Genomic DNA, 24,855 nt, shown 5'->3' with positions numbered 1-24,855 from the left:
TTCTGGTCCTCATACACTCTGGACACAATCAAAATAACAGCACACAGTAAAATTCCAGGGACCAAGTCCAAACTGCGGGGCCAGAGAAATCCCCTCTAGCCATGGTTAAAACGTGCACAATCTACACAAATCACACATCATCACTTTTAAACAGAATAAATTAATAAATGTCCTCACCCACGTTTCTCCACTTGTTCCACTACTCCACGGGGTGTTCCCTGCCCTCACAGCCTGCCCCAGCCAGTGCTCTGGGCCTCACCTGGCTGCTTCAGACACGGGTAGAACTGCCCCCGCACGCCGTGGGTACACTCACTCACTCACTCGCTCGATCTGTTTATACACCACACACTGACACGATTACAAACACACCAACATTAACCACACAATGCATTAGCCATACAATGTCAGGACACCACAAGCACACAAAATTTGGGTTCACTGGGCTCACCCCAGAGTCGCTAGCGGCCGCTCCATTGAACAATGAACCCTTTCCCAGTCGCGCTATCAACCGGGAACCTCTGCCGCTGACCGTGCTCCTGGTCGATGGCTGCCTGCAAGCACAGGGACGAGGCTGTGCACTCAGATATCTCTGAGTGACTTATCAGCAGCACTATCTCTCCCGGGCCCTTTGACAGACATACCATGTATCTGCACAGCAGCAGGTCATTGTCTGTATCCGCAGGAGGCAAGCCGAGATGGAGCAGAGCTCCTCCAGGAAAATCCCAGGGAGCGCCCAGGAGTCCGTCCTCCCTTCCGCCCCTGCAGAGACAGTCAGTCTCCTAGCTGGCTCGCCAAAATGATTAGTGGAAAAAAAGGGGAAACTCCACAACTTTGTAAAAAGTTGCAAAGCCGGTATGTTTAGCACTGGACGCATGTGGGAATCGTTGTTCCCCCTAAAGGACACGCGCACCTTTGAGAATTCCCCCTTGCTTATACATATGCATATTGTCTCATTCATATTCATTTTACTGATTTCACGTTACAGGTTGCAATTAGTTTTTATTAGTCCTTGCCCTTGGCGCAGAGAGCTCTCTGGTCAGCCTCAGCCTTTGGCCCTGACAAAGGGGCGTCTGCTTATCTTGGGAGTTTGAATTCCTTCTCTTGGTCGAGGCCATTCTGTGAGCACAAGATTTTTTCTTTGATTTTTTTCCTCTCTTGTGAGAACAGGGAGTCTTAAGCACAGATAAACAAGTTACAGGCTCAGAACAGCACTTTTCACCTAAATCCAAAAATGCATTTCTATCCTGTTAAATTTCTACTTTGTCTCACCCATCCAAGGAAATATGTGCTCTGACTCCATGATTGTAAAGGCTGAGCAGATGCTTTATTCTATACTATACTACATTACACTATTGCTATACTAAATCTATACTAAATTACATACTAAAGAAAAACCTCTGACCCTTTACAGACAGTCACAACCCAGCTTTGACCTAATTGGTCTATCAGTCCAAACAACCATCACTACAGTCCAATTAACAAATCACTCTCGGTAAGCAATCTCAATAACACATTCCACATGTGCCAAACAACAGGTACAGCAAGTGAGATAAGAATTGTTTTCTTCCTTTCTGAGCTTTCTCAGCCTTTCCACCACTTCCCAGGAAAAGTCCTGTGAGAGAGAATTATGTCTCTATTGCAAGAAATGTGAATACCACAGGGATTTGTCCTCCCTGGTCTCCATCTGCTGCTCAGTGCCTGGGGTAAGGAAAGAAAAGGAGAGGAAGGAATGAGGAAGGAAGAAGGACAGAAAGAGAAGAGGAAGGAGCTGTGGACAAGGAGAGGATGGGATTTGCCTCTGTGCTAGAGGGAAGGGGAAGGGATCCCACCAATTCATCCCTGGCAGGACGGTGTCAGCAGTGGGGCGGTCCTGCAGCCAGGGGCAATGCTGGGCTGAGACACAGAGCAGAGGAGAGGGGGAAAGGGGCAGTGACTTCTTCCTCACCTGCCTCAGTGTCCCAGGCCATCTTCCTTTTCCTGGCAGCCTCCTCCAGCTCCATCCAGACAAAGTTTGGGATTGACAAATCCTGGCTTGGGGGAAAAACAATGGGTGAGCCCTTGGTCCTCCTGCCCAAATACAGCTCCAGAAGTAACAGCCCTGTTCACAGTCAGGCAGGCCCAGACCCTGCTCATCTCCACCCTCCCCCACCCCTCCAGGCTGCCAGAATTGGCCTTTGTTGCTCTCCCCACTCTGATGCCAATGTCCCCCCACAACTGGTACCACCTCCCCAGCCAGTTTGCCACAGGAACCCTGCACAAGTCTCCAAAGGGGCATCTGTGTCTCACCCTTGGGGACCTGCAAGATCCAAACATCCCCTACTCTGCAAACAAATCCTCCCAGAGGCCCCCCCAGTGGATTTGGGGCAAGTTCCCCCTCCCTGCTCACCTGTGGGATCTGGGGGATCGATGCTGCCAGGGCCAGGGGAGCTGCAGACTCAGCAGGCAGGCAGGAAAAGCGTGGTTCTGCTGTGACTCCTCCTCTTCCTCCTCCTCTTCCTCCTGTTCCTGCTCCTCCTTTTCTCCATCCTCCTCCTCCTCCTCTCCTTCCTCTTCCTATTGCTCTTCCTTCCCTGCCCATTCCAGATCCCACCTCTCCCCCATGGCTGCAGCATCACCAGCATTTGAGTGGAGGGAACCCCCATGAACCCCCCATGGCTGGGCAGGGGGCTTGGGGACCCACCCATTGCGGATCCATTCCCCCCCTGAGCCCCAGGGAATCACTCCAGGAATCGAATGATGGGGACACAAATGGATCCCCATGGATCCGCTCTTTTTCTGTTCCATCCCCACCATTCCCTTCCCCCACTCATAATTCCTCCAACACAAAGACCCCTCCCAACTCAGTTTGGGGATCCCATCCCTCTCGCGCTCTGAATCCTCTTTCACCTGCTCTTCCACCCCTTCCCCATTGTGCCCCCAGCCCCAGCCCTCACCCCTGGGCTTGGTTTTGGGGGATGCAGGCCCCTCCTGCTCAGTCTGGAGGGTCACATTCCCCCTTTCCGTCTATTCTAGCAGCTCCTGGCTGCTTTTTCCTGGGAGGAATCCCTCAGTTTTGGGACGTTTGGGGTTTAGCTTAGAAGTGTGACAGCTCTCTCTGGCTCTCCCCTCCCTGTTGCGGCCTCTGAGCTGCCCCTGACACCCTGGGGGTGCTGGGATTTCCCTCCTGGGGACACGGATGTTCATCCCCTTCCAGGAGCCCAATGCCTGGCTGGGGCTCCAGGTCAGGGGGTCCTTGATCAGCTGCCCCAGAACCTCCCCCAGGGTCTCCCAGCACAGCTGGAGCTGCTCAGCCTGGGGTCCCCAAAGGCCTCAGCAAGACCCAAGTCCCTCCCAGGAACCCTCAACCCCCTCAAACCCAGCATCCCCCACATCCCCTGCAAGTTCCCCCATGGCACCGGCCATGGCCATGTCCCCACATGTCACTGCCCATGTCCCACCATGTCCTCACCCATGGCTGTCTCCCCACCATGTTTCCATCCCTGTCATTGTCCCCCACATCTCCATCCATGCCCGTGTCCCCCCATGTCCCCACAAATGGCCACATCCCTGTTAATATCCATGTGTCCCCAAGTCTCTTTCCATGTGTCCATGTGTCCTACCCTGACCACACCCAAGTCTTAGTTCAGTGTCTGTTTTTACCTCAATATTGGATATTTTAAAGGGATAAATAGAAATTAAAACAAAATCAAGGCCAAAAGAAAAGGATTTCCTTGTCCGTACCAGCTGAGGATCCACTGCTTAGGTGGAAAGGAAGAACCTTTTTTGGTGGGGTTTCTACCCCACTGTCTCCAAAATCTTGGTCTTTTCCCTAGTTTTTCACCATTTGGCTACAGAAGACACCCTTGGGCAATAGGAAATTAAAATCATGGAATCCATGAAGTTGGAAAAGACCTTGTCCTGGTTCAGGGCAAATTTGGGAGAGAACCCACAAAGGGGTTCCTTTAAGACAGCAGATTCAATTGGCCCCTCCCCCAACTGGTTCGGGAAAAATAAAATACCTCCTTGGAGAAAAGTGGAAAAACCTGTTTATTAAACAATAAAACCTAAATAATATGAAATAATAAAACCTCTTGCCGCTCTAAAAGAGACACAAACTCACAAAGTCCCTCCATGGTCTGTAGGCTCAGCTCACTCAGTCTCTTATCAGTCCCTCCGATGCTGGAAATGTCCCAGGCCAGACCCAGCCCGGTGGGCCACAGGTGTGAGCTGCCCGTGCTCTTCTGGTGTTCAGGCCAGAGCAGGTTTAAACAGGTCCAAGAAAGGGGAAAAACCCCACAGTCCAAAGAACCTGTTTGGTTCAGCTAGATAAAACTAACTAAAAGGAAAGGAGAGCTCTGTCCCGCTGTCTGTCCATCCGCAGACAACACAGTGCAGGAGCACGAATGTGGAGGAGTGAGTGTGGTTTCTGAAAACAAACTCCGTGCTTCTTCTCTCGCCCTTCACTCTCAGGACAAGTCTTTTCCCCAGTGTGGATCCTCTCGTGTTTCCTCAGGCCCCAGCTGTATCTAAAACTCTTCCCACATTCCACACATTCATACGGCTTTCCTCCTGTGTGGATCCTGTGGTGCTGCATCAGGTGGCCCTTCTGGCTGAAGCTCATCCCACATTCTCCACACTCAAAGGGCTTTTCCCCAGTGTGGATCCTCTGGTGTTCCCTCAGGCTGGAGCTCCAGCTGAAGCTCTTCCCACACTCCTCACACTCGTAGGGCTTTTCACCAGTGTGGATCCTCTGGTGTTGCATCAGGATGGAGCTCTGGTTGAAGCTCTTCCCACACTTCTCACACTCAAAGCGCCTCTTCCCAGTGTGGATCACCTGGTGCCTCCTCAGGCTGGAGCTCCAGCTGAAACGCTTCCCACACTCCTCACACTTGTAGGGTTGTTCCCCAGTGTTGATCGCCTGATGCTCGATCAGGTGCAAGCTCCGACTAAAACCCTTCCCACATTCCAAGCACTTGTGTGGCTTCTCCCTGCCATGGGGCTTCTCCACCAGCTCTGAGCTCTGGCTGGATCTCCGGCCGCCTTCCTGGCTCAGGGGGGCTCTTTCCTCCCCACAGCTCCCTGGGCTGGGTTTGCAGCCCCTCCTCGTGCAGAATCTCCAGGGCTTTTCCTCCTCCTCCATCCAGCCACGCCCTAGGAATGAAAAATCCTGGTATGGGGAAAAAAACAAAATGAGAGTGCCTTGGACTGGGAGCTCCTCCTTGCCCAAGTTCATCTCATTAAGTCATTGGGCATCTTGTGTCTCTAAGAACCTCCAAAACACCAAGATTCAGCACAAAAGTCCTCCAAACATCAAGACACAGATCAAAAACTTCCCAAACATCAAGATTCAGCAAAAGCCCCCTCCAAAATATAAAGATTAAGCCCCCACAAAAAAAACAAAGCACCAACAATTAGCCCAATAAAGCTCAGAAACACCAAGATTCACCCTCTGGAAAATAGTGGATCCCAATCCCCGGTCATCTGCTGCATGTGGAGCGGGGGCAACACTCCTGGGGCTGGGGTCAGAGGCTGCAGATAGAGGGAGAGGTGGAACCTTGTCCTGCTTCCTCTTCCCGTTCCTCCTCCTGTGTCCCTACTCTTGCTCACTCCTCTTCCTCCTGCTATTCCTCCTTCTCCTGCACAATCCCACCTTCACCTCCCACATGCATTGTTTGACCCTTTTGTTCCTCAACCCTGCTTCTCCTTCCCTTCTCCTCCTGCCCCAGGCCCAGCACACACTGCCGGCTCCCTCTTCCCCCCAAACCCACAGCATCCCCCGGCAGGGGCAGGGATGGAGCTGGGGCAGGTCGGGCTGGGGCAGCGCTGGGCTCTCGGCCGCTCCCGCCCGCACTCGGTCCCCACTGCAGCCGCTCCCGCCAGGACAGCGCGGGGGGGCCCGGCCTTGGCGCTGCCCCACTCCCACCTCCCCAAATCCCCCTCTCATTTGGACAACAGGGCATGGATGGTGTTGGTGTGCTGCAAAGGGATTGCGTGAAGGGGAGTGTGCAGCAATATGGTAAAGGCAAGAAGCTGCAGGAGAAATCTATATGGGAAGGAAAAGGATGATGGAAAAGCTAAAGAAGACAAAAATACTGAGGGGATTGGGATGTTTATCCAGCAGGGTCTCAGCCTCAAAACTCGTCAGCTGATCCAGATCTTTTGTATCCCCAGTTTCCCGGCCAGGAAAACAAGGAGGTCAGGGTTTCAGGAGGTTTCTCTGTGGGGGGCAGCGGCAGCACCGGGCGCAGAGCTGCGGCACCGGGAGCACGGGCTGGGGGCCTGTGGGGAGCTGCGGGGCTGGGCCGGGGCTGTGGGGCAGCCGGGGCTCAGCGCCAGGCGCTGCCTGACCCCACCAGCCCCAGGCAGGGCTGGCAGCAGCCCCCGGCCCCCAGGAGGCTGCGGGACGGCCCGGCCGCTGCCCGGCCCCGTGCAGCTGCCGGCCCTGCCCGCCGGGGGGCGCCTTTGGACACTGCGGCAGGACAGGGAGCGGCTCTGGGCTACGGGCTGGGGAGGGCACCCTGAGCACAGGGAGGAGGAGCAAGGAACACCTGGGAAATGTGGAATGTACATTTTAGCATGGAGATTATCTTTTAAGGCTTTTGTTAGGTTACTGGAAATACAAAAGGTTTTGCAGAAAGCTGAGCAGCTGTCAGAGGATGAGCACCCACAGGCACTGAGGGGGCTGCAGGAGGGGCACAAGAAGGCCCTGCAGCACTTGGGCACAAAGGCACAGCAGGTGAGTGCAAGAAGGGAGCAGCAAAAGGCCAAGCTGAAGGCAAAGGCCAGGGCACAGTTCCTACAGCCCCTGAGGGATCAACCCCAGGGCCCAAGGGGACCCCAGCACCCAGGGCACGGGCTCGGCCACAAGCACCTGGCACAGGCATTGCCCTCCTCGGCAGGGGAGAGCCCACCCAAACAGCCCCTGGCAAGGAACCAGGGCTCCAGCTGCAGGGCACAAGGACACTGCAAGCACAGACAGCAGCACCCTCAGCACCAGCAAGTCCACCCCTTGATGGACATGGATTTCCAGGGCTGTCACAGCTCCCATCACACCAGGGATCCTCCACACTGGAGCCCTTGAGAACATTCAGGTGGGTCTGCATTGAGAGGAGGCATTTCCTGATGGACACAGGGGCCTCTCAATGCACTCTGAATCTTAGACAGAAAGGGGAAAATGCCAAAAATGTCTTTGATTATTCATGGGATTAGTGGGAAAGATGTGTGGTTTTACTCAACCACTGTTAGCAGATGTGGATGATGGGTTTAAAATGCATGAATTTTTATTTGCCCCTAATTGTTATCATGATTTACTGGGAAGGGATGTGATCGCTAAACGGGGAACGCAAATTAATATTATAAAAAAGGGATACAGAGGCCAGTTCTGTTCTTCCTCTGTGTCAAATGTCTGGCCAGGCCTATGCTGAAGTGAACCCAGAAGTGTGGGCAGCCGCAGGGAAAGAGGAAAAATTAGATATGGAGTCTCTCCAAAGCACTCTGAAGCAACCAGAACAAGTGGTGTCCAAATGCAAGGCCCTGTTCCAGGGGAGGGAAGGAAGGGGAATCAGACACAGCGCAGGTCACCGCCCCATGCTCAGCTCAACCCGCGCAGCTCTGGGTGCTTGTGAGAGCCTGGCACTGAAATGCCCTGAGCAGGAAGGCTTCAATATCTTCTGCTGACACCATGGCACCTAACAGGGGGGCAAAAGCAATTCTCACTGCTTCAGCAACCACTGGAGCAGATATCAAGGCATATTCTCCCACAGGAAGCTGGGCTGGCACACAGCCTGCCCTGGCACTTTGCTGCTGCCAACACCCAGCCAGGACATCGGCTCCTGCCTAAGGAGTGCAAAGCAGCACCATTGGTGGCCAAGGGGCCCATGCCAAGTGACCCTGAGGCCAGAAACAGCCGCCAGCACAGCTCAACACGGGGGGACCCCTCAGCCTGGCCTCAAGGGCTCTGAAGCCCCGGAGATTTGCACTTCCCGCCCGCAGCAGGAGGATGGGAGGCCGCCCCTGAGCCTGCCCTGAAGGCAACGCAGCAGCAGCCAGGGCTCCACAGCGGGCCAAGCCCCTGCGCCTGCCCACAGATCCTCCCCTGCAATCCTCTGCAATCCTGGCCACCCTCCTCTGCCATCTCCAGCCACTGGGGCCAAGCCTTGCTGCCACTGCTGCAGCTTCAGCGCTGCCTGGGCCTGCACTGCCACAGCTGCTGGGGAACACCAGGGCACCATTCCACTCTGGGGCTCACTGACACCCACACTCTGGGCTGCCTGCCATTGCACTGCTGCAAAATGAACCGATTTTGATTCTTTTAATCTTATTTCTCTACTCAGGCTTGGTTTGTCTTTGCCTTGGGGAAATGAATTTTAAAGCTTTTATTTAAGGGGTGTTACACTGCTCAATGGAGATGAGTTTAACACCTGAACACACTGGGAACAGCACAAAAGACACCCACAGATATAATGACCAGCAACAAAACATCAACATTGCCCAGCAGCAGGAAGAGAAGCTTCATTCCAAGCAGCCTCCAGAGGAGCTTTAGAAAGGCAAATAAACACTGCTGGGCAAAGTGTGGACAACGCACCTGGGTCTCTTGCCTGGGGCTGATTCCCTCTGCCCCTCACCCCAAGCTCTGCCTGCTGGCACTGATGGAATTTGCACAGCTCAAGGCAGAGCCCAGGGGGAGGATATCTGACCCTGCAACAGAAACGGGTGAAGCTGCAAAGGGAAACAGCACATGGACAATGTTGGGAAAACTTCACTTTAAATAATTGGGGGGAATCAGCCCTCTGCCCACTCCAACATGTGCTGGCACTGTCTGTGTTATATAGGGTGGATTAGAGCACTGGGAATTTTTTGCTGCCAAAAATTCAAGGAAATCAGTTGGGAATCCAAGGATTTGATGATTTAGTTAGACAAAAGCAGTCAATTGATGCAGCCCTGGCTGGAGAGAGCGGCCAAAAATGGAGAAAAGATGAACGGCCAGCAGAACAAATCCTACAACACCACGGACCACACCCTGGGAACCCGAACCAATTCATATCAGGAGCCACAGAACCCATTTCTCATTTCAATGGCATCATTAGATTACAAGCTGCCCTCACAATAATAACCAACCAGACAGCTCCAGCTCCTGACATTCCTGCTGACCAATCCACTGAAATGAGGAACGCAACACTTCACCATGGGATGGGATCAGATCATCTGTTAGCAGAAAAAACAGGAATTTGTGGAAAATTAAATGGCTCAAACTGCTGTTGGCAAAGAGATGACAAAGGAAAAGTGGTGAAAAAAAAAAAAAAAAACAACATCAGAAACAAGAAAGCAGCTCATGTATTGGTCCAAACGTGAAAAGGATGGGAATAGGTCACAGTTTTGTGGCTCCCTGGCAGACCATGGGTTAAACGAATGCTGTTTCTCCTCTGATGTGCTGCAGCAACTCTCATCTTTTTACCATGCTCCACACCTTGAGAGTGCAGCTCATTCAGAAGCTGAACGAGGGACCAGGGACTCATAGATAAGGAAGTAACTGGCGAAACCACCAGCTACAATAAATGTTACTAATTAACATGGATTTTGCTCACAAAAAGACCCGCAAAATTCCTGAACTTCGACAAGAACAAAGACTTAACAGAGTCGTGAATATCGGCAGTTATACAAAAGTGGGATTGCACATTAAGGAGGACATGCAGTTGGCGGATCGGGAGGTCTGAACCTTCCAAGCAGCTCAGCCAGTGGGCAAAGGGAGAGGGAGATGAGGCCGGGAAAATGAGGATAAAAAAGGAGGCTGCGAACTACAACAATGGCAGAGAGCCCTCGGCAAATGCCCCACGGCCTCTCCCTCTGCTCAGCAATAAAGTCACTTTTACAGGACTCCTCTGTCTCCTCTGGGCACACAAACCTCCGGCCGCGGGAATTTCCCCGCACAGCCCCGGGCACGGGGCAGCCCCCTCTGTCCCAGCCACAGCAACTGGGCCGAGCCAGCGCTGCTCCGGCAGCGGCTCTTGCGAGGCAGCGGCCGCAAGGAGACCGCGGGCAGCCGCTCCCGCAGCGCCCTCACGCCAGCGGCAACACGGGCCGGACATGGCACAACCAACCCGCCCGAGCCCCCTGCCGCCCCCGAGGCCCGCAGCCAGCCCCGAGCCCCCGCACAACCCAGCGCGGCTTCCACCTGCGCTGCGGCCGCCTCCGAGCTCCGCCGCCGCCTCACCACGCTCCGGCAGCTGCCGCCACTCCACGGCCCGCAAAAAAGCTCCGACAGTGGCGCCGCTGCCGAGCCACGGCCGCCCTCAGCCCGCCACCGGAGCCCTGCTCCGCCCCGCTCCCACCAATCAGTGCGCCGCAACCACGACTGACGGCACCACGGCCCAATCGCTGCCAGGGGCGGGCTCTGCACACGGCACAGCCCCGCCCCTCGCTGTCAGGGCCACCAGGCTGCGTGAGGGCACAGCCGGATAGCAGGAGGAGGGATGGAGCAGGAGGAGCATGTGTTGCTGCCCGCGGATCCCGCAGTGCCCTGGGTCGGGACGAGCTCCGTGCCCCGCTCCAGCTCCACCTCCCGTTGGAGGATCCGCGCTGGATCATCTCGGGTGACCCACAGGGTCAGAGCCCCCCGTGTTGGGAACACACCTGGCTGGGGGTCCCACATCTTCCTGGCCCTCCCGTGGCCACCTCGATGAAGGCCGGGTGATCCCCTCTACTTTTCCTGTTTCTGCTCCTCTCCTCATCTCCCCCTTCTCTTCCTCCTGCCTCTCCTCTCCCGGTTCAATGGCTCCTCCCGCTCCTCCTCCCCCCTCCTTCCCCTCATCGCTCTCTCACGTCCCCCCCTCCTTCCTCCTTCTCCTTCGTCCTCTTCCTCCTCCCGCTCCCCCGGGCCCAGCCCCCACCCTTTGTCCCCCTCCCTTTGCCCAAATCCGGCCCATCGCCCCCCCCCCCAAACCCCTCCCCATCGCCCCCCAATAAACGGCCCCAGGCCCAACTGGGAAGCTTTATTGGGAGCACTGGGAGCAGGCACTGGGGGGGGGGGGCAGAGCTCCAGCGGGACTGGGGGGACACGGGACCCCCCCAAACACAGCGGAGCGGGGACGGAGTGGGGGGTCCCAGCCGGGCCCAAACCCACGGGAAGGGGCTGCGGCCGCCGCCGTCTCAGGAGTTCTGTGGGCAGAGAAAAGGGGGTGACACCGGGCTGCGGGCCCAGCAGGAGCGCACCCGCTCCGCCACGGCGGGGACGCCACCCCCGGCACCCGCCCTGACCTTCTTGCGCAGGGAGAAGCCAAGCCCCAGCGTCAGGAAGACCAAGCCCAAGACGAAGCCCACGATGCCCGTCAGCATCTTGCTGCGGGCGGCGTCCGGCGGCATCTCTGGGGGGTCCGCAGGGCTCAGCACCCCCAAAACCTCTCACCGACACCCCGGGCCCCTCCCAGCGCCCTCCCTGTGGCCCCCAGCCCAGCCAGGAACCACTGAAACCTCCCCGCACTCCCTTCCCAGCCCCTCCAGGACGCACCAAGACCCCTCCCAGTCTCTTCCCCGCACAACCAACCTCAAGCCAACCCCCGCTTTGCCTTTCGCTATCTCCTTCCAGCCCATCCAGGCTCACTCAAACTCCCTCCATTTACACCCAGCACCCCCAAACTCCCTCCCAGGCACACCCAGAACCCCCACACTCCCTCCCAGTCACACCCAGTGCCCCCAAACTCCCTCCCAGTGCCCACCAGGACCCCCCAAGCCCATCCCACCCTCCCCAGCATTCCCGAAACCCCTTCCCAGCCCTTGCCCAGCCCCCAGCCCCTCTCCCAGTTCCAGCCCGGCTCTCTCCAGCTCCCTCCCAGTGCCTCCCAGCACAGCCCAGTGGCTCTGCCAGCGCCCCCAGGGGCTCCCCCGTACCCCAGTGCCGCCTCAGGGGCTGCTCCAGGCTGACGTGTTCCACTTGGCAGCTGTAGCGGAGCCCGCGCCGGGGGGGTTTTCCAGCAGCACCAGCAGCTGGTAGGTCCAGTCCCCGTTGGGAACCACGTCGGTGGCCACCACGTGCTCCGAGAGCTCCTGCTGGCCCTGGAACCACCTCACCTGGATGGCAGCAGGGTAGAAATCCATCACGGAGCAGAGCAGGCGGCCGGGGCCGGGCTGGGAGCTCGAGGGGGGCACCAGCGAGATGGACACGCTGGGGGACACTGGGAGAGACAGAGAGAGAGCGGAGATGGACACGCTGGGGGACACTGGGAGAGACAGAGAGAGAGCGGGGATACACTGGGATCAGCTGGGGGGCACTGGGAGAGAGAAGGGAAGGCTGGGATGGGCTGGAGAGGGACTGGGAATAGAGTGGGAAGGACTCGGAATGGACTGGGAGGGACTGGGGACAACTGGGAATAGACTGGGAATTGACTTGGAGAGCATGGATGAGACTGGGAAGGACTGGGCGGGGCTGCGGTGCACTGGGAGGAACTGGAAATGAAGTGCGCGGCACTGCGAGGCCGAGTTCAGCACGGGGCACTCGTCGCTGGGGATCTACCAAGGAACAGATGAGTCATCAGTGTACGCGATCTCATTGGCTGGGGAGCGTCAGCTTAATGCGTCGCTGAAATGGACGCGGGAGGGAGCGCTGGGGGGCACTGGGAGGGAATGGGGGGAACAGGAGGCCCCGGGGATGGGCACAAGGAGGGCTGAGGGCTCTGGGCTGATTCCCAGGGAAGTTTTGAGGGGCTCCAGGGTCATTGGGAGGGCAGGGACCGAGGGGACACGCTCTGCCCCGCGCTCACCTCGGCGCTCCACGGTGATCGGGGCAGCAATCTCGTAGTTGTGCCGGCACCTCTCAACGTGAGCCCGCATGAACTCCATTACAGCCGGGTCGCTGTTCCACTTCTTGGCATTCTTCTCCCCTAAGGGGGTGAACCCCACAAAGTGTCCAACGTCGCTGTCGAACGTCACGAACTGCTCCCGGTTGTAGATAAACCTCACCACCAACCTCACATTCTCAGTGCCGTTAATGAAGAGACAATCGGCCTTATGCATCCACTGGAACACCCCTGTGAGTGCAGCACACAGCTCAGGGATGTGCCCCCCTCAGCAACCCCAAGCAGCACCCCCAGAGCTCCGGGGGCCACCCCGGATCCCCACTCCGCACCCCCTGTGCCCCACGGCCGCCACGGGACGCTCCTGCCCGCGCTGCCGCTTCCTCTTTGCCGCCCTTCCCCCATTTTCCCTTCCACATCCTCTCCCCTCCCACATCCAGCCACTCCCAAATCACTTTTATGGCCCAATTTCCCCGCAAATCCCCCAATCTCCGGCCCCCTCGGGCTCAGTTTTGGGGTCATCCCCTCCCCTTTTCCCCCCTTCTTAACCGTCTCCCACCCCTCCCTCCCCTCCCCTCCCGCCACCCCTCAGCCCCTCCCGCTCTCCCTTTGGGGGGTCCCCTCCTCCTCCCTTCCCATTCCAGGCTCCCCCCTTCGCCCCCTTTTCCCCCTTCTCTTCCCTTCCCAGCGCCTCCGGCCCTCCCGCTCACCCGAGAGCTCCGCGCCCGCAGCCGAGGGGGCTCCCAGCACCACCAGTGCCACCAGCAGGGCCCCAGCTGCCGCCCCTCGCCCCATGGCCGGGGCCGGGCAGGGAGCAGCAGCCCCAAAGCAGCCGCGCTGCGCTGGGAGCGCCAGTCCGGAGCAGGGCGGGCTCGGCAGCGCCGCGCGCTCTCATTGGCTGCCGCCGCTTCTGGGCAGCGATCGGCCACGGGCTCTGCCCAACAACCGATGAGGCAATCCAATGCCCCGAGCTCTCATTGGCTGTGCCGCCTTCTGCCTGCGCTCCCATTGGCTGAGGCCTTTCCGGGACGCTGCAGCCCCGGGCTGGGGGTTTTTTGGGGAGGGGGAACCTTGGGGCGCTGTGGGGGTGGGGGCGGGGATGGAGAGACGCGGGCTGTGCTGGACCAGCCAATCAGAGCCGCTCATTTCACATTTAGCCCCTATTTTTCGGTTACTGAGCTCGTTCAGGATTTTCTGCTCGGACCCCTTGGTCCCGCTGTCCTGATTTGAAAAGGAAGTGAGTTTTTTGGGATGCTGTGGTCAAACCAATCGGTGCTCAGATTTGAATATTGGCACCTGGTGTGGCCCCTGAGGACATGGATTCACCTCTGAGCACACAGGGGGTTAAAAGCAGAGAACTCCCAGGGGAAGCTCTCTTGGTTCCGGCGGGTGAAAGGTTCAGAGCTGCCCTGCCCGGCTGCCGGCTGGGTGCGGGAGGGGAAGCCATGCGGCCGGGTGAGGGGAGCCGGGCCTTGGACAGAGAAGGGAGGTGAAGGCCCCTGCAGGATGGAAGGGTGGAAGAGCACTGAGAGGCCTCGGGCAGCGGCCACAGAGAGAGAGAGGGCCGGTGTCTGTGCCTGTGCCACCTTGAAATTTGCCATCTTGTGCTGGCAGCACAGCCGAGAAGGAGAAGGGGTGCAGAGAGAAGGTGCCCGGCAGGGCCAGCGTGGGAGTTCTGAGCAGGCAGAGCCCGAGATTTTAACCCTTTTCTGGGCTGTGTTCTCTGGCCTCTCCCGCAGCCCCTCTTTTCTTGGATGATGGAAACCTTACAAATGCTGATCCTCCTGGAGTTGAATGAGAAGAGAGATAGAGATGAGATAGAGGAGATGGGCCACAAGAAGTTGAGAAGAATCCTAGGCGGGAGGAGATGATGGATTGGCCTTTGGCTGGACTTTTCTTGTGCAGCCATGGACAGAACCATTTTTCCTGTGACACAAAGACTGCATTTAGGGGGAGGCAATGACTCGGAGCCAAGAGAGTGCAGTGATGTGATGTGAAGGAGTGGCATGAACAGAGATGGATGAGGAGGGTGGTGGTGCCCTCTGCCTTTAGTGAGGAAGAAGATCTTTGTTCTTGAGACCCCTCGGCCCCATGGGGTGAATTTGGGAGGGACAGGTGTCCCAAAAGTGAGAGACTGTGCTCATTTTTGGAACTGGGCAAAGCATCCTTAAAAGGGGAACCCCAGAAGCAGCTCAGGTCCGTGTGCAGTGGTGAGAGCACTGGGCATGGAAGGAAGATGTCACCATGGGAAATGATCTCCAGGCGGTGCCACGTGTGACATGGAAACACAAGAGGTTTCAACTGTGTTTCCTGGGGGAGCCTGTGGCACAAGAGGGACTCCTCTCTCCTTGATGAACTGAGAGTTGATTATCTGAGGGGTGGTGATGGACTGACAGTTGGTGACCTGAGGGGTGGCAACTGAATTGCGAGTCCAAGGTTTTGCCTTACTGTGATGTATTGAGAATTTGGTTGGGGGGAGGAGAAATGTTTGGAAGGTTTTCATTCTTTCTGTGTGCTTCTTTTATATATTGTAGATTAATAAAGTTTTTTTTTCTTTGTATTCTGAAGCTGGAGCCTGCTTCACTCTATTCCTGGTCACATCTCACAGTAGACACCAGGAAGAATGTATTTTCATGGGGGCACTGGCATTGTGCCAGCATCAAACTGTGACACCAGGGAAAATGACTGCTAATGCCAGTCCATCCCCTTGCCTAGAAGGCACCCGCTTGTGTTTCAGCACGAGCTGCTGGCCACAGCCAGACGGGCAGCACCCGCAGCATTGGCCATCAGACGCTGGGCTGAGGTTTTCATCCAGAGAGCAAGAAAAACAGCCAGAAGCACACAAGGCAACTTGACAGTATCTCTGTAAGAATGTCATTGTCCTGTGAAAGTCAATAGTGGATGGTAGTTTTGTGCTGCAGATAATCACTTCCAAGCAAAAATCATTCCAGGAAGGGACAACAGCTTCTGCCTTCTGACAGATATGAAGTGTGGCCACCAATTGCTCCAGGTGCTCCTGCCAACAGCCACTTGCAGAAAAGATCACATAGACACCAAGGCACGCTGGCTTGGCTGTCCTCTGGCAGAGATGTCCCCTAGGGCCACAGGTCTCTGTGGCAGGAGAGAGGCACCAGCGTTGGCAGGCCTTGGGCATGGCAAATCTCCTTTGGCAGGGACTCTTCCATAGCTGCTGCTGCCAGCGCTGCCCAGGGGACAGAGCAGCATTGGAGCTCTGGGCCACACGTCCCGTGTCTGTGTCATGCCCCTGCGAGTGTGCCGGCCACCCAGCACCGGGACTGGTCCCAAGGAGGCCGTGGCAGGGCCTGTGGAAGGCCCCGGTGCCCTTCCTGCTCTGCTGCGCTGGCAGCCGTGGGGGCTCATTCTGCTGCCCTGAGCAGGCAGAGCAGAGGAGCAGCTGCTTCTTGTTTGGGCCCTTGCTGAAGTTCCTGCTGGGCTGTGTCTTCAACACCTGGGGCAAGGTCTTGCCTGCAAGCTGGGGCAGTTTGGGTGGGGTGGGGGACTCCCCAGAGCACGTGGAGGTGTGTCCTGGGGCTCTGTGTGACACAGTGCACCGTGGTCACCATGGGATGGAAAGGGACAGAGTGTGCAAGGGTGACCCTTTGTGACACACCGTGACGTAGGTGCTGGCGGCGCCACGGCCACGCCACAGCGCTCGGTGCACGCGACGGGACAGGATGGGACAGAGCAGTGCTGTGAGGAGCCCCCACACAGCCAACTCATTCCTTGCTGACCCGGAGCTTTTCCGAGGCGTTCCCTGTGCAGGTGACCTCGAGGCCAGGCTGCGGGACTCGGGGACGTGGAGCATTTCCCAAGCGTCTGCCATCCCTGCAGCCGGTGCCCTCGAGGACAGACTGAGGGACTTGCAGTCCTATTTCCTTTTTGAGACTTCTCTCTTGCTGTTGCCCTTGAGGACAGACTGCAGGACTTCCTGTCCTGTGGCCTTCCCGAGGCTCCTCTGGTGCAGGTGCCTTCAGGGCACGACTGCAGCACTTGCTCATCTTCAGCCCTTCCGAGGCCTCTCTGCTTCAGCAAGCACTCCTAACTGCAAAGAGTGACATGGAGCAGAGAGCCCCCAGCGTGCCCAAGCTGGCCTGGCTGGAGGAGGAAGAGGCTGGAGCTACCTCAGGACAGCAGCCTGAAGAACTGGAGCAGTTCCAGCTGCTGCAGGAGGGTGAGTGTCAGAGCTGGGCCGCAGGGCTGGTGCCTGCAGCCAGCTTGGCCCCATCCCATCCCATCCCATCCCATCCCATCCCATCCCATCCCATCCCATCCCATCCCATCCCATCCCATCCCATCCCATCCCATCCCATCCCTGTGGACATATCCATGGATAGGACAGAAGCTGGGCTGGAGCACCTGGCAGCCGCGCTCCATCCCCCGGGCATCCCGAGGCTCTCCCTGCCTGGGGAGCTCAGGGCTGGGCTGTGTTCTCTGGCCTCTCCCGCAGCCCCTCAGCTCTGGCTGCGCTCGCTCTTTGCCAGATGCAGCCAAGGACGGGACACAAGAACAGGAAGCCGCCCGTGGCCGCTTGGGCAGAACGGCGCAGGTACCTGCGGCCATCCCCACCTGGGCTGGGCCTGCTGGCACTGCTCAGCCAAGCACCAGGCTTGGAGCGCTCCATGGATTCTCCCTCTCTTGCTGCCCTCCTCCTGCAGACCCTCTGTGAATTCATCACATGCCTTTGGCAGGAAGAGACCGCTGGTGTGGGCACGGGCGTCTTGGCCAACCTTCCGTTTCTTGATGCCGAGACCGGTGCTGCCATGCTGGATTTGCTTGTGGAGAAGGGTGTCTCCAATCCAACGCAAGTAAGCAGCCTGGGGCAAGGGCTCGATGGCCCCAGCAGGGGTGTGGCACCTCCAGCCGGCCCTGCCGGGCTCCCTCGGCCGTTGAGGCCCGGCCTAATGCGGTTGGAAGGGAAGCACTTCTCAGGGGAAGTTGCTGCTCTGGCTGCTCTGCAAGTCTCCCCGTGCCCTCTGCAGGTGCCCGCCATGGTGAGGTACATCCACCAGTGGCTCACGGCCAATGAGGCTGCTGGGTACAGGCTGGACAAGGCCCTTCTGGAGCTGACCCAGGAACACCCCTGTGACGTGCTGATCACCCTCTTGCGCTGGCCCCATCGTGTGACAGGTAGGGCAGCCCCACGTGCCTTGAGGGCTTAGGCTTCACCAGCCCGTCACCCTGTAGAGCCTGTCCCTGCTGGCTGTCAGACAGGCGGGCAGTTCCAGGATCCTCTGGCTCCTCTGTTTTCCAGTGCTGCCATGTCAGCTCCTGAGCCTGGTGCCACGCTCCCTCCCTGCCCCTCGGGGCCTGTACCCACGTGGGCTGGCTGGCCGCTGCCGGCCAGGGGCAGTGGGCAGAGGCAGGGCTGAGGGCCAGCGCGGGGCCCTGCAGCTGCCCAGGCCACGGCGCTGTGGCCGAGCCTGCCCTGACACAGAGCTCTGACCCCACAGAGCTGCCGCCACCATGTGGGGAACCATCATGTCCTCGAGCAGGACTGCGGAGCCGGTGCTGCAGCTGCTCTTCCATGTGCTCAGCGCCTGGCCAATGCACAGCGTGTACACCTCTGATGGGGGCGACGCAGGAGTCTTTGCCCTGCCTGTGAGTTTCTGGTGCCGGCCTTTGCCAGCCCCCAGGCCACCTCTCCAGCAGCCAGCTCTCTGTGCTCCCCCCAGCTGCATCTCCCTGCCTCAGCCACTGGGCTGAATCCTGCCTTAGGGGCAGGGCTCAGGGGCACCAGGCCGCCTGCTGCCCCTGTGTCTCCCTCGACCTCTCCCTCGCACACTCAGGCCCTGCCACGTGGATGTGTTGGCACTGAGCCTTGTCTCTGGCTGTTTTATTTCTTGCAGGGAACCGTGGCACTGTGGAAAATCTTCAATCTGGCCTGGCGCTCGCCTGTCGTGCTGGAGTATTTCCCCAGTCTCTTTCTGCATCTGCTCTTCCAAGCTTACATCAGCACGCAGGATATGCCAGAAGAGATTGAGACCTTCTGGCAGGGATGCCAGGAGCAACACGGCCTCTCCGCCAACCCCAACAGGTGCTCCGTGCCAGTCCTCCCAGTCTCCCCGTCCCTTCCATGCCCCAGGGCAGGAGCCGGGGCTCCCAGCGTGACCTGGCCTTTGCTGTGCCCACAGCTTTGCGCTGCAGACCCTGAAGGCCCTGCTCTGCCAAATGCGCTATGAGCACGTGGTGCTGTCCATGGAACGCAAGTGTGCCTGGGACACGCTGCTCCGTGCCGACACCCACCACTGTGCAGTGGGTCTGCTGGCCAGGTGAGACCTCGTTCTTCCCACCGCCCCTCTCCTTTGTGCCCGCAACGCCCCACACAGTCCCCGTGCTCATGGGCGGCAGGGCCTTGTCACCAAGGGAGGGATGAGCAGACTGGGAAAGGCCGGCAGAGGAGGGTGCCCGGGAACAGCCGCCTCCCAAAGCGCCCCCGGGGAGCTCGGGAGCAGACCAAAGCTCTGCCAGTCAGCCCTGGGAGAGCTTTGCCCGCCCGGCCCAGGAGCAATGGTGCCTTTTTCTCCCTGCCAGGGAGATGCGCCGTGTCTCCATCATCTGGTGCTGCAGCATGGCATCCGGCCTCTTTGAGCTGCTCAGCCAAGGCGTTTCAGACTGGGAACTGCCTGCCCTGGCCTTCCTGGTGGAGGTGAGCACCATGGCCAGCGCTGCCTGGCTCAGCTGCCTCCCACCCCTCTGCCCTCTCGTAGCCGCAGCTGCCTGGGACACTGCCTGTGCCCTGTGCTGCTGCCTTGGCTCGGCCCTGTGCACTTCTGAGCTCCTGCCAGCTGGGCACCTCTGTGCCTGCTCTGTGCCTTGCAACTCCTGGATTGCCTGGACTTGAGCGAATGCGCTGAACAAGTCCTGGAGATCCTGACAAGGCACCTGCAGAGCCAGTCCAGGCAGATGCGTCGCGTGGCACTCCGAGGCCTCGGGGTGCTCACCTCGATGGTGAGAAGGCGGCAGCAGCTGAAGCTGTGCTGGCAGCGTGGGGCTGGGGCAAGCAGCCCCTTGGGCTCAGCTGGGCTTTGGCAGCTGTGGCAACTGCTCCCATCTCTCCAGGCTCGCTGTTCAGCTGCCTGAGTGCTTCAGGACAGGCCTTCGGCCTCTGCGCCCTGCAGCAGCAGCAGCAGCACCGTGGGGTTGCCCAGCCTTGTTTTACACACAGGATCCAAGCATGTACAGCCTGAGCGAAAGCCTTGTGAAGCTACTGTGGGATAGGGATGAAGACATCGTGGAGAAGACCCTCATTGTGCTCATCCTCCTGATGCTGCAGAAAGACCTGGCAATAGCCAGCCCCATCGCCCTGCAGCTGGCTAAGGTGCTCTGGCACCTCTTTGACAATGTGAGGCTCTGTGCCCCCAGCCACAGGCACTTGGGTGCTGCCTTGGGCCTGGGCATAGGGGGGCCTGGAGCAGCGGATGTGAAGGGATTTGGCTTCCTTTCCAACAGGACAACAGCCTTGTGCAGCTGCTCTCCATTCGCCTCTTCCAAGACGTGATTGCCTTGGTAGTGGCAAAGGGAGAAAAGCCCCTGAAGAAGCCTGTGAGCCAGAGCCTGCTCCCACTCTTCTTCCACTGCCACGATGAGAACCGGTGTGTGGCACAGGTGAGGCCTCCTGGGTGTCCCCATGGGAGGGGGCTCAGCTGTCTCCCCACCCCCTGGCACCTGACGGGCTCCAGCCTCCTCCCGGCCCTGGCACAGAGATGCGGCTCCTGTGCCCTGGGCTGCGGTGCCATCTCTGGCTCTCTGCTGCTCTGCAGGCCTCTCGGGAAACGCTGCTTTCTGCAGTGAGGTTCCTGAAGAGGAAGGATCTCAAGCAGCTGCTGCAGACCGATCAAATGTGGAGATTTGCTGAGTGCTTGGTAAGGACAGCCGGGAATGCCCAGCCCAAACCCCGGAGCAGCCGCCTGCCCATGGCGCCCAGTCTGTGGGGCTGGCAGCTGTGGCCCCGGCCCAGTGCCGCACGCAGGGGCACCGGCCTGCGCCCCACACGTCGCTCCCTTCCCTGGGCCGTACGGGCTCTGCTCCAGGCTCCTCTGGCCCCAAGGCCGGTGCCGACGGAGCCCCGAGCCAGCCGGGCTCTGCTGCGGGGCGGCACCGCGGCTCGCCGGGCCCTATGCCCCGTGCCGAGCCCGGCGCCTGCGGCTGCTGGCCGGGCCTCGGGGCTCTGTGGGCAGGGGGAGCAGCGCCGGCCGTGGGGAGCGCCCGGCCCAGGGGCAGGGCCCGCATCAATCCTTTCCCTCCGTGCTCTGCCGCTCTCTGCAGCTGGCAGAGGACAGGAGCCGAGCGGCCGAGCACCTGCGCCTGGCCCTGTCCTACCTGCGGAGCGCACAGGAGCCCCTGCGAGAGGAGGCCGTCAGGTTCATGGGTGAGCGCCAAGCCCGGCTCCCTCCCCGGCCCGCCCCATTGCCGCAGCTCGGCCCCGGCCCCGCCTGCTGTGCCGGCAGCAGGATCCGGGCGCGGGCATGGGCAGCCCCCGCTGGCCTGGGCATTGCTGCTGCCGCCCTCTGGCAGCCGTGCCCTGGGGCGGCAGCGTGCGCCAGGGGCCCGGGCTGAGCCCTGCCGGGCCAGCAGGGCGTGTGGCCTCAGGGCTGGCAGCGCCCGTGGGCGGCAGCTGTGCCTCTGAAGGCAGGACACGCTCTGTGCTCCCCAGGGATGGCCGGGCGCTACCTGACAGGGCAGCAGCCGCACTTCCGCATCATCTGCAGCGGTGAGTGAGGCCCGCGGGCTCTCGGCGGGGGCTGCCGCTGGCAGCTGCGTTCCCTGGCCCGCCCGCCGACGGCTCCGCTCCCTGCGCGCCCCAAGGGCAGCGGGGCCACAGCGCAGACACCTTGCAGGGGCCTGCGGGACATTCCTGGCCAGCAGCTGCCAGCTCGTCCTTCTTGGCTCCTGCTTCCTCCAGGCCGTGCCAGCAGCTGCGTGGCACGGACGAGGCTGGAGGCTCTGCCCAGCTCCCCGCAGATCCAGCCTCTGACTGTGCCTCTGTTTCTCTCTCTGCAGCCCTTCAGGACATGACGGATGACAGCAGCCCTGCCATCTCATGCCTGGCGCTTCAAGCTCTGCACATCCTTTTAGCTGTACAGAGCGTTCCCTGCTCCCGGCTCCAGAGGATGCGAGACCAACTCCGCCGCCTCTGGGAGTCGCGGCCTTTCCTGTGTGCCCGTGGCTGAGTGTCCTGCCGCGGCGCTGTGGAGAACTGATCCGGGAGGCTGCGTCTGCTGGGGCCGCCTGAGCCTGCGGGGAACACCTCTCCTCTACCAGCACTTCCTTTCCCTTCACCCGCTAGAGGAACATTAAATTGCTGTGCTGGATAGCCGGGTGTCCAGGAGCTTTCTCTTGGTGCACAGTGTCTTCAGGCCAACGGGGAAGAGGGAAAAGGCTGCTTGGTCTGCGCAATTTGCCCGAGCGTGCGGTGTGGAAGGGAAAGTGGCCAAACGCCCCTTGGCCTTTGGTGGTTCCTGCAGGAATGTTTTTGTTGCTGTATCAAGTCTTCTGGAGCTGGGAGAACAAGTGTGTTCTGTGTTGTGAGAGTCTGTCTGAAATATCCCTCATCTGCCTTACGATTGTCATGGAGAGAATCCACCAAAAAATTAAAACCCCCGTTTGCTGATCCGGTGGCCGGAAAGTCATGTGCCTGAGGCCTGAAAGTGTTGCTAAGTTGCTGTTTTCACAGATGTTGTTTGTTATACGCTACACTGAGCTCACAGGGCATCCTGCCCTTTTGCACAATAGCTCTGGAATCCTCCCTACCTCTCAGCCTGGCTGGTTTGAGCTTTAGGGTGGTCCCCTCCTCCAAGAGAAGACCATTCATAACCACCGTGACAGACAAGTAGAAATGTAAGAAACCTCTTCATCAAGGGACTGAGACATGAAATCCCTATGTGAGAAGGCCCCTCTCACCTTCTTCCAGAGACTGGGACTGAAAGCCCCAACTCGGGGGAGGTGTACAGGGTGAGGAAGGAAAGCTGCCCAAAGCAAGATGGATGTTGCAGGTGTAGGCAGTGGACAATGAAAACAATGACTCTCGCCTGCTGACAAACTTGGACTGTGTGTACCCTTATTTCCCACCGCCCCCCCCCGAAGATACAATAAACTACCTTTGTTTCGGCTGCAAAATCCATCCCCCTTGCCCCAATGAAAAAGAGTATAATTGGGGTCCAGATGAACTGGGCCTCTGAGACCTCCCCGACGTAACAGCGGATCCTCGACTGGACTGGACCAAAGGACTTCGTCTCTACGTCTGGTAGCTCTATCCCCTCTCTCTTTCTCTCTCTCTCCCTTTTGTCTCTCTCTTCCCCCATCTTTTTCTCTCCCTTAATCCCTCTATCGCATTTTGCTGTGCTCATTCAATAAAGGTGCATTTGTTTCGATTATCATTGCAAACCCCCTTGTACCGTGTCGGTTCTTTTTGCACCCTAAGATCAAATCCATGAACCATCACGAAACACGTCTGTGAGGATGGATCGTGACACCCCCCGAGGACCCCTCCCCAAATTCCCCCCCAAAGCCCCCCCAGCACCCCCCGCTAAAACCCCCTCAAGTTCCCCCCAGACCCTCCCCAAATCACCCCCAAACCTCCTCAAGACCCCTCCCCAAATTCCCCTCACGACCCCTCCAGGACCCCTCACCTGTCCCTGCACCTCCTCAGCAGCTCCCAGAGCCCCCCCCGTCCTCTCCCAGTGCCTCCCCCGCTCTCTCCAGCGCCTCCCGCAGGACCCGCCCGAGCCCGGGGCGGCTCCCGGGGGTCCCTGAGGGGGTCCTGAGGGGGCGGGGGGAGAGAGGAGGCACCCGCTCCATGCCCGGCCCCGGGGTCGGGGGCGCTGCTTTGGAATCGGCTCTGATTCGTTGGAGCAGCGCGGGGAGGGCGGGAGTTGCTGTGGGGAGACGCCCGGTGATTGGTTGGTTTCGTAGAGGGTATGCTGATTGACAGGAGAGGGTGGGGGAGGCGGGCTTTGCCGAGGGAAATTGGTCAGTTCGCCCGGTGATTGGTCAGTTCAGGTCGAGAGAGGCGTGAGTAGCTGAGAAGAGGAACGCTGTGATTGGTTTGTTCGGTGTGAGAGGCGGGCGTGTCTGAGGGGAGGCATGCAGTGATTGGTTGGATCGGTTCACAGAGAGGCTGGCTGGTGTTCCTGAGGGGAGACCCGCGGTGATTGGATGGTTTGCAGCAGGGCGCACTGCTATTGGTTGGGAAAAGTCCGGTTTTTTTAAGGGAACGTTCCCGTTTTTTTTGGGGGAAAACTCTCAGATTTTTAAGGAAAAATTCCCGATTTTTGCAGGAGAAACATTCGCGGAGCTTTTGACCCCACGTGGCCCCAAATAACTCAAATAACGCCAAAATACTTCAAAAAAACCCTAAATAACCCCAAACAATACCTAAAAATCTCCCAAATAACCCCAAACAAATCCAAATAACCCCAAAAAACGAAAAAACCTCCCCCAAGTAAAAGCCAAAAAACCCCAAATGATATCAAGCACAGCGAAAAAAACCCGAATATACACCAAAATTAACCCCAAGAACCCCAAATAATTCCAAATAAACCCACATAAACCCAAATAAGCCCAAACAAACACTAATACTTCTAAATAACCCCAAATAAACAGAAATAAACCAAGTAAAAACCAAGATAAACGCCAAATTGTCCATCAATAACCCCAAATAAACCCCAAACAAACCCTAAATAAACCCAAATAAACCCCAAGTAACCCCAGTTCCTCCCGTCCCTACCCCAAAACAGAACCCGACCAATCGGAACGCGCGACACTGACGACGATCCACTTGCTGGGCACAAACTCAGACCACTGGCCCCGCTCAGCGATTTTCAGCCAATCAGCGCCCGGCCCGACTCTGACTCATCACTTGCCAGCCACAGACCAAGGCCTCTCACTGCGGTAAATACTCAGAGGCCAGGAGGGGTAATTTCCAGCCAATCAGAGTGCGTCTCGCTGATGACTCATCAGTTGCCGGCAGCGGAATTTGGGGAGGGGGAGAAGGTGACCCTGGGGATGGGCTGGGGACGGCAAATTATTCCAAAACGGGGTCGGGAGCCCAAAACAGAGCAGGAGGGGCCTG

The 24,855-nt window shown here is 58.5% G+C and overlaps 1 protein-coding gene and 1 pseudogene across 4 annotated transcripts in view; one reads left to right on the top strand and one right to left on the bottom strand.

Annotated features, from left to right (window-relative positions):
• LOC102061417 (uncharacterized) overlaps positions 1 to 24,855 on the top strand; it is a 236,416-nt gene that overhangs the window by 160,072 nt on the left and 51,489 nt on the right. The window lies entirely within an intron of this gene.
• Positions 10,997 to 17,017, bottom strand: LOC141725887 (class II histocompatibility antigen, B-L beta chain-like; annotated as a pseudogene).

This window comes from Zonotrichia albicollis, chromosome 31, assembly GCF_047830755.1.
Source record: "Zonotrichia albicollis isolate bZonAlb1 chromosome 31, bZonAlb1.hap1, whole genome shotgun sequence".
In the NCBI taxonomy this organism is placed as follows: Eukaryota; Metazoa; Chordata; class Aves; order Passeriformes; family Passerellidae; genus Zonotrichia; species Zonotrichia albicollis.
This window is presented reverse-complemented; position numbering and strand designations above follow the sequence as displayed.